Source organism: Macrobrachium nipponense, chromosome 32 (genome assembly GCF_015104395.2).
Source record: "Macrobrachium nipponense isolate FS-2020 chromosome 32, ASM1510439v2, whole genome shotgun sequence".
NCBI lineage: Eukaryota > Metazoa > Arthropoda > Malacostraca > Decapoda > Palaemonidae > Macrobrachium > Macrobrachium nipponense.
In genome coordinates, this window is record NC_061094.1 from 54077911 (window position 1) to 54087910 (window position 10000).

The 10000-nt window shown below is 35.7% G+C and overlaps 1 protein-coding gene across 1 annotated transcript in view; it reads left to right on the forward strand.

The window, feature by feature from the left end:
• The window catches only part of LOC135207429 (transcriptional regulator Myc-2-like), a 164800-nt gene that overhangs the window by 124148 nt on the left and 30652 nt on the right, over window positions 1–10000 (forward strand). The window lies entirely within an intron of this gene.

Sequence of the window (10000 nt, forward strand, 5' to 3'; positions counted from 1 at the left end):
CGAGAGAGAGAGAGAAGGGGGTAAATGTATAATAACTTTCTTAATAATATTCTCTACCTTCTCTCAACTTTTATTCTTATTACAGACATTCTAAATAATAATAATAATAATAATAATAATAATAATAATAATAATAATAATAATAATAATAATAAATCATTTAATCCACAAGCACCATTGCTTCCAGTCCGTTTCATCCCATTTTTTATAATACGTCCCCCCCAGCATCCTATCTGAGTTAAACATAGATATCCTGTCACAACCAGGCACTCAGCTTGCAGTGTAGTGACCTCACGGGACTTCCCGAAGTCAATTAAATGAAAATGAAGTCATTTAGTTCTCAGATTACAGCAACAGAGCGCTGGACTAGAAGCAGAAGTAAACGCTTCTGAATATATGGAACATGTGTGGCATTCAACTTAAAGGATTACATGCCTTTTAAGGATTTATCTGAACGGTGCAACATGAAGATGTAGCTGCGCTTGAGAGAGAGAGAGAGAGAGAGAGAGAGAGAGAGAGAGAGAGAGAGAGAGAGATATGAACCTATTGTAAGGCCTCCCGAATATATGGAATGTGTTGCATACAAACTTACTTTAAAAAGATTATGTACCTTTCAAAAATTCATTTGACCGGTATAGCATGAAAATGTAAGATGCGCTTGAGGTACACACACACACACACACAGAGAGAGAGAGAGAGAGAGAGAGAGAGAGAGAGAGAGAGAGAGAGAGATAACATAACAATTGTATTTTACCTTTATTCAAAGGATTATATACCTGTTAAGGATTCTTTTGAACGGTACAGCTAGTACAGCGGTACAGTATGTAAAAATATGGTATATGCGCTTGAGAGAGAGAGAGAGAGAGAGAGAGAGAGAGAGAGAGAGAGAGAGAGAGAGAGAGAGAGAGAGAGCTAACCGTGCAACCTTGGAATACAAGACAAACCCTGTTCTTGGACAGATATCTGTTAAATCAAAAGCAGTGAATTGTGTTCTGTGTTTTTGATTACCAGACAAAACCGTTTTGAAAACCTGATGACATCACTTAATTTTGCTGCGTCTGTGTAAAGACAACTCTTTATTGATAAATCGTCAGAAGCATGGCATTCCTAAGGATATTCGTCGAGAATGAAAATATCCATTATCATTATCATTATCATTCAGAAGATTAACCCTATTTATATGGAACGAGCCCAGAGGTTGACTTTAAATTCAAGCTTCCAAAAGAACAAGGTAGCAGGAGGTAATGGAAAAAAAACAGACAGAGATAAGTTATTACAAAAACAAATAAATAAATAAATAAATAAATAAATAAGTAAATAAGCAGCTACTCGCAAAAGTTAATATATCGAGAAATAATAATCAACAATCACAATTAATACAAAGCAATTGGCCAAAATCAACCAGTGGCATTGTGTTTCTGCAGAACGCAACTCCAATTCTGGACTGCGGACTCCTCGCGCCTTTCATTAAATCGGGCCCGTGGTGAGAGAGAAAGATTGTAATGTTTCTCTTCATCCTTTGGTGATGTTTCTCGCCCATCCTTCGTTCAAAGGGCCTCTAAGCACTCTCTCTGATTGCCCACTTCCCGATAAAGTCCTCAGTGCATGTCTCCACTTTCCCAAATGGCTGTTGCCGGCATTCCAGCTAATGTTAGTGAAGTTTTCGAAATCATTCACTGAATGGAGTATACCCTACTTAACTGGTATTACTGCCTATTTCTTTGGTTAAACCTTAACTTTCTTTCGAGTTTGCATGTGTAACAATCGATTATTATATAGTTCATCTCATCTGTACCGAATCATTTTCCAAATTGGATATCAAAGAAAATAAGGAAAATCATCTATCCTTGGGAAAATTAGGCTTATTTTCTACGTATGCGGAAATAAAATACTCGTACTGCATAATGATGTACTGGGTTTGTTTCTTAAGAAATGAAGCCTTCAAGTTTCCATATAAATTGATAACCTTGGTTCATAGGAACTGGCGTATAATATATTCTAGAACGTAGTTAGAAAGTAAATTTTCATAGAAACCTATAAAAGGGGCAACATTTCAGATAGGAAATTTTATAGTTAAGATTTACTCTTGCACAGGTTGATAAAAAATATATATAAAATTCTACGAATTGCTGTTTACTCTGAACGTTGAATATAGCTTGCAATATAATTACATAAGACGAATTGTCTTTATATAGATATAACGGTTATATTAATGTAATTTGAAAAAAAAGTGTATTTATTAATACGCCCGTGCAGGAAGGGCAGGGGATAGTGGATTAGTGCCCTCAGTGCACCTAACGTGGTGCACTGTAGGTATTACTTACGGTTCTTTGCAGCATCCCTTCTGTCCATGGCTGCAACCCATTTCATTCCCTTAACTGTACCTCCGTTCATATTCCCTTTCTTCCATCTTACTTCCCTTACTTCCTCCTGTTACACCTTTCAAATCTTTTTACCGTCAATTTGCCTTTCAGCGCTGAATGACCTCATGGGTCCCACAGCCTGGCCTCTGGCCAAAATTTTATATTCCATTCCATTTCTTTATATCTATGACAATAAAGTTAATGCAGGGAATCTTTCATAAAATTAAAATGTCAAAACTTAAATCAAATCCAAACTCATTTGCTCAACTGCTGTTTACAGTTTTTTATATCAATTCAAAAATGGAAACTCTTAAATTGTACTGGACTCTTTTGACAATACGCTAAAAGAACATGGCCTCGGGTTTTCGGGAAATTAAAAAAAAAAAAAATAAACACATTTACAACGTAATCAATTTCACCAAACTAATTACTCACGTTCATTATCATTTTTCGAACGTTAAATTAGGCGGAGTTGTCCTAGCAATGAACAACACGAATGTATTATTTCAAATATTTCGGTTGAATAGTTTCCTCTGACTTTCAATGAAAATTACTTGTCGGTTCGGATTCTTATGTTTTCGTTAAATCGAACGTAAGCTAAAGCATTAGATAAATGAAATAAGAATTAAATAAATGAATTCAAACCATAATGCGAAAAAAGGGTTTGTGATTTATAAAAGTTTTTACTCGCTTAATAATGTGAGCCTCCGAACTGAAATTGTTACCGTTTGTTTTGGAATTATGAAAAGACTAAGACCTGGCATTTAAATAAATAAATAAATAGGTAAATAAATAGATAAATAAATAAAACATAAAAAATACATACAACACATACATACAACATACATACATCATTTATACATACATACATACATACATACATACATACATACAATAAATAAATAAATAAATAAATAAATAAATAAATAAATAAATAAAAAAAGTCCAGGTCTTGTAATAAAAATAAATTTGTAATAAAGGAATGGAATGGAATATAGAATTTTGGTCCAAACCCAAGCGCTGGGACCTACAAGGTCATTCAGCGCTGAAAGGGAAACTGATAGTCGAGAGGTTTGAAAGGCGTAACAGGATGAAAAAACTCGCAGTTGGACTATGAAACAATTGTTAGGAAAGGAGGGAACGTAAGATGGAAGAAAAAGAACATCAATGGAGGTATGGTATAAGAAATGAAATGGGTTGCAGCTAGAGGCCGAAGGGACGCTGCAAGGAACCTTAAGTAATCCGTACAGTGAGCCGTATGAGGTGCACCGTCGGCACTAACCCCTACGGAAGATGGAAGTAAAGGAATAATACTTCCAATTTGTAGAAATCCTCGCACAATACATTTGCGAGGAGTAAACAAATTTTTTCACAATTTTTATTAAGGAATAAAGTGAGATCGTTTTACAAAAAGGGTAAAATTTTGAAATGTCAAAATCTAACCTTGTTACCGATACGATGGAAAAATGTACGATTTTCAACATTTTACAGATTTTAGATTTTCTTCTCTTTTCTGAAACCTTCCTTGAATTTCTAAGCAAGGTGAATTCCTATAGTGATTTAGCTTGACCGAGTTATCTTCAATATGTGTAATTCAATTTCACCTAGATGTTTTCGAAACATTTTTAAAGGGAGAAACTCTCTAAACAATCAGCCATTTTCGGGGATAAAAACCATCAAATAAACAAACAAACAAACAAAAACAAAAAACCTACGATCGCAATTTTACATTTATATACAGTTTTAGTCTTGAATATATATACGAAACCACTGAAAGATTTTACCTGCCCGTGCATCTGAATGAAAAAAAAAAGAAATAAAAAAGACAACGCAGGCCGGGCCTGACTATTTACGTAACCGTAATTTTACGCAATACGTAACTCTTGAATGGATACGGGGCAACAAAGAGAACATAAACATCAGCCGAGTGGCGAGAAAACACTCTTAAGGCCTGTGAAATATATTCAAGGTAAAGTTTTTTTTTTTTTTTTTTTTATTCCACTGGTTCCAGGAACAACACAAAAAGGCTTGGAGGATTAGGAGATAAAAAAAATAGAACTTTTCAAAGTACAAAAGACCCCCCCCTCTCTCTCTCTCTCTCTCTCTCTCTCTCTCTCTCTCTCTCTCCGCAAGATTTTTCCTCTTCGATTGTAGCTTTTCGTCTCGGTTATCATCTCAGAAGCTTACGTTACGTCAGGCTAAGTTATGTCAGGCTAAGTTACTTCAGGCTGAGTTACGTCAGGCTAAGTTACTTCAGGCTAAGTTACGTCAGGTTAAATTACCTCATGCTACCTCGGGCTAAGTTACGTCAGGCTGTTACTTCAGGCTAAGTTAATTCGGGCTAAGTTACGTCAGGCTAAGTGACCTCAGGCTAAATTACGACAGGTTAAATTACCTCAGGCTACCTCAGGCTAAATTACGTCAGGCTAAGTTACTTCAGGCTAAGTTACGTCAGGCTAAGTTACCTCAGGTTAAGTTACGTCAGGCTAAGTTACCTCAGGCTAAGTTACCTCAGGCTAAGTTACGTCAGGCTAAGTTACCACAGGCTACCTCAGGCTAAGTTACGTCAGGCTAAGTTAATTCAGGCTATTCACCACGGAAAACAAGGAATAGCTCACTATAAATCTACCCTAGGCACAATAGTGAGCTTTCAGGAATTTAATAAAAGAGTTCTGGAAGAAAATCAAAAGCCTCTCTCACTTTCACTGGAGCGTAGCTTATTTATTCGACCATTTTCATTTCGTCTGAATATTAATCTTGAAGTTGTCTTATCACGTGTCCATCCGCGCACAAAAACGGGGGGTGGTGGGGTTGGGGGCGGTGGGGGGGTGGGGGGGGGGGGGGTTATGACTTAAAGGGTGAGTTGAATTGGTGAACATTACCTTTGATCATATTTATCCCCTTAGTCATACGGAGCGACTAATAGCTTGTGTTACTTTTAAACCCCAAATTATGGTGAGATTATATATAATATATATATATAATTATATAATATATATGATTATATATATATATATATCTATATATTATAATTATATATTACCAAGGGAATATATCCAAGGGAAGGATCCAGCCCTCAGGCAGTAGACAAATTGGAGTTTATGGAAAGACGTTCTGGTTATATCCGTTTTATTTAAAGGCCGACCGTTTCGTATAGCTTCGATACATTCCAGGCTGAAAAACGATTAAAATAAATAATATTTATATCAATAATTACATATATTATACGTATATATATATATATATATATATATATATATATATATATATATATATATATATTACACTATCCAACGACAAATGAGTATTTACTAAACTAATAAAAAAAAACAAAAAAAAGAAACCTCGTATACAGAACACTTGGACTCTGAAGACAGAACACATGGACCCACCTATCTCCTCCACCTCATTCCTCTTCTCGCTAAAATTGAGCATGCATCAACCCCTTGGAGAAGAGTTGTAGCAATCTATTTCGGCAATGCTTCAGATATTACGAGAATGGTCTTTCGCCTGATGATCGCGTGATTATTCAAAGGGCGCTGCTAGCTGTTTATCTCTCTCCCTTCCTCCCTCCTCCTCCTCCTCCTCCTCCTCCTCCGCCTCCTCCTCCTGAGCTGATGCATTATAAGCATCTGTTACCCGGAGTCAGTTATAAATGTGCAACAAAACGAGCTCCTCTGCTCCACCTCTTATAAAAGCGGGCATTCGTCTTGCATACCTATCGTCCTTGATGTGGTTTTCTCTCTCTCTCTCTCTCTCTCTCTCTCTCTCTCTCTCTCATACACATTCACACACATACACCAGCAGAAACTCCTTTATTTAAGTGGACAATGCACTCTCTCTCTCTCTCTCTCTCTCTCTCTCTCTCTCTCTCTCTCTCTCTCTCTCAAGTAGAAACTCCTTTGTCTTTTTAAATGGAGGATATAACTTTACATCATTAGGAGTAAAACCCACTACTCGAGAATGGATAAAAAAAAATCTGATAGTGCATTTTCTATGCTGCAATATTTATTTGAAAGTTATAATTCGAACTTTTTTAAGGCCAGGCTAATTAATTCACAGTTAAGAGGACTTTGCGGAGTTGCAGTCTTGCCCTAGAGCTCCTGATATGACTACTAACAAAGGCAAATTCATTATTAATATTGCTTTTAGGCTCATTTGTTCCGGACGAGTGAAAATAAAATCCCAGATTCTGCATCCCAACAATGATTCTGTAATCTATAATACCTTCTCGAACTCGAAATTGAGCTCGCAGGAGTAGACAAGAACAAAAGGAGATCCCTCAACGATGCCAAATCTAATTTGAATGAATAAAATTCAGTGAATGCTATTTATTTATATATATATATTTTTCGTTTGAATAAGTGACCTCTTCTTTCTGTTTCCAATTACCTTCTGTCACTTTTTAATGAACACATTCTTGGGAATCTTGAAATTAAAGTCAATGGCTCTTGTGGTCTTGTTCCATATGAATATGGTTCATCTTCCGAATAATAATAATAATAATAATAATAATAATAATAATAATAATAATAATAAAATAATAATAATAATAATAATACCTTTCAGGCTGTGAAAACGTGAAGACACCCCTTCACAGGTGAGTTGTTCCTTCAGTGTGGAAATCAAATATTCGAGGATAATAATGATTTCCAAGGTCCCACTTATTACATGAATAAGCAGGTAAACAAAGGGTCTTTATTGTCTTGTACCTGTGAAATCCTTCGAATACCATTTGGACTCTTGACAGAGAGAGAGAGAGAGAGAGGAGAGAGAGAAGAGAGAGAGAGAGAGAGAGCGCAAGTGTTTGTATAGCAGAATACTCTTTTTCTTAACCTTAAGCGAGTCCTATTTTCAGGCTTTTTACAGGAACGTCAATTAACGTTAATGTGAAAGGAATATATATATATATATATATATATATATATATATATATATATATATATATATATATATATATATATTTGTGTGTGTGTGTGTGTGAAAAATATAAGACACTCCTCAAATCCCATATTTCACATCCACGAACAAATCATTACAATGACCTTAGAAGATATCAACGGCCACATCCTCTCCCCCTCCCTCTCCTCCCTTCCCTCCCCTCCCTCCCTCACAGAGAGGAGTAATAATAAAAGGTAGGAAAGGAGCGGAATTCATTTTGGCAGGGGGAGACGAACGTTATAAACCATCGTAATAAGGACACCTACGCCGGAACAAATGGCATCGTATGTTTTCATTAGGAGAAAGTATTCTCTCTCTCTCTCTCTCTCTCTCTCTCTCTCTCTAGCGAGCTCCACATGGGAGATATAAGACAGCGGAGATAATAAGCAGAACATAAATAAAAGAACTTCAGGCAGCAGCATCGTCGGAGGGTGGTGGTAGTCTCTCTCTCTCTCTCTCTCTCGCTCGCTCTCTCTCTCTCTCTCTCTCTCTCTCTCTCTCTCTATTTGGACGTTACCGTGAATTAAAATGGAACTGCTATGTTAAACAGCGCAGGGGGAACTGGACTTCATATTACAAACTTGAACACATACCCACTAACACACAAACACACAGACACAACAAAAACACACACACACACACACACACACACACACACACACACACATATATAATATATATATATATGATATATATATATATATATTATATATACTATATATCTATATATATAATCATATATTCACGTGTGGAACAGAACAAGATGAATGCCTACCCTTTTTGGATGTCCTCATACGGAGAAATAGTAGTGGGTTTAAGTATAGTGTTTACAAAAAACCTACTAATATTTCTTCCTATGTACATTTCCATTCTGGACAAAACAATATGGTTAAAAGATCAGTGTTTGCATCCATGTTTTTAAGAGCACTACGGGTATGTAGCCCAGAATATATAGATGAGGAGATAGATAAGATTCGGAATACAGGCAAGAAACTGAAATATCCAGATAATGTACTAAACAATGCATTAGAAGCGGCAAAAAAGACCATGTATCAAAACCAAAAAGAACCTTACAACAACAAAAATTTGCTTGTACTACCTTATAATAACAATATTAAAGATATCCCACATCTCCTGAAAAATTTTGGTGTTAATGTAGCTTTTAAAAACAATGAAACAGGTACTTATTAAGAACTCCCCCGACAATGCTAAAGGATGCGTATATAAAATCCCGTGTAAGTCTTGTGACATCTATTACATTGGTCAAACGGGGAAAGCACTGGAAAAAAGAATAGAACATCATAAACAATGTGTGAGATATGCACAGGGAAATAGTGGTATATTTGCACATGTTAGTGAGAACAATCATGCTATTAACTGGGAAGGGGCAAAAAAGCTGGTGTGTCCTAATAATGCATTGGAAGGGAATATCATTGAATCTAGTTTTATAAAAGAAAGTTACAACAATAATATGAAAATCAGTCAAGGAATGTATAAACTTGATTCTTTAATATTAAAAGAAATTTGTAAAATGTTTAAATTTTAAGGTAGGCTGTAGAGATAAATGGAAATAGGATTATTATATTTGTAAACACAGTAAAGGGGGCAGTAGTGGTAATGAGATGTTCAACCCCGCCTCCCTGACACCTGTCAGGTGTGGACTTGTACCTAAGCGGTAGTATCCCTTGAGAATTTATTGTAAATTTTAGCCAAATGATTTTTGAAAGCCACTCCTACCTTGACACCTGCCTGTGGGTGGATCTGCAGTCTCAAACGGTTGTGTGTATGTTCGTTAGTACTGTCTTTGTAGTATATATACTTGTGAATTCTAATACTATGTATCAGTCCTTTGTCAATGGCTTGAAAATAAAGCCGAAACCGGTCAGGACCTACACCCTGTCTCTTATTTTTCACCTGTGAATATATGTGATAAACGAATCACGTGCTAAAGTTATTATAATCATAATATATATATATATATATATATATATATATATATATATATATATATATATAAATCATATACACACACACAACACACACTATATATATATATATATGTATATCTATATATATATATATCTATATATATATATATAATACTCTAGATATTATCTATACATACACACACACCACACACACACAACACACACACCACCATATATATATATTATATATATTATATATAATATAGATTTTATATAATATATAATACTATATATATTAGGATAAATCTTTATATATTCGATATATATTAAGATATTAATTCTTTACCTATTCAATTCCCAATTTAAAATATCAAGGACTCCACAATGCAGAAACGTCCGCCACCGTTTCAGGATGCGGGGGAGAGGGGTTGAGGGGGAGGGGTGTGCGGGGAAGGGGGAGTGGAATATCTCCTAAATCTTGATAGCCAGAGATTTCGACATTTGAGTCCAAACGACCACAACAAAAATCCCCAGCCTGAGGATAAGGATGGATGGAGAGAGAGAGAGAGAGAGAGAGAGAGAGAGAGAGAGAGAGAGAGAGAGAGAGAGAGGACTACTCTCAATTCTTTGGATATTCTGGCTTTCAAATTTTGTTACTACTGGCGTTTGCTGGCTGAGAGAGAGAGAGAGAGAGAGAGAGAGAGAGAGAGAGAGAGAGAGAGAGATACTGCTCTAAATTCTTTGAATATTTTGGCTTCCAATTTTTTT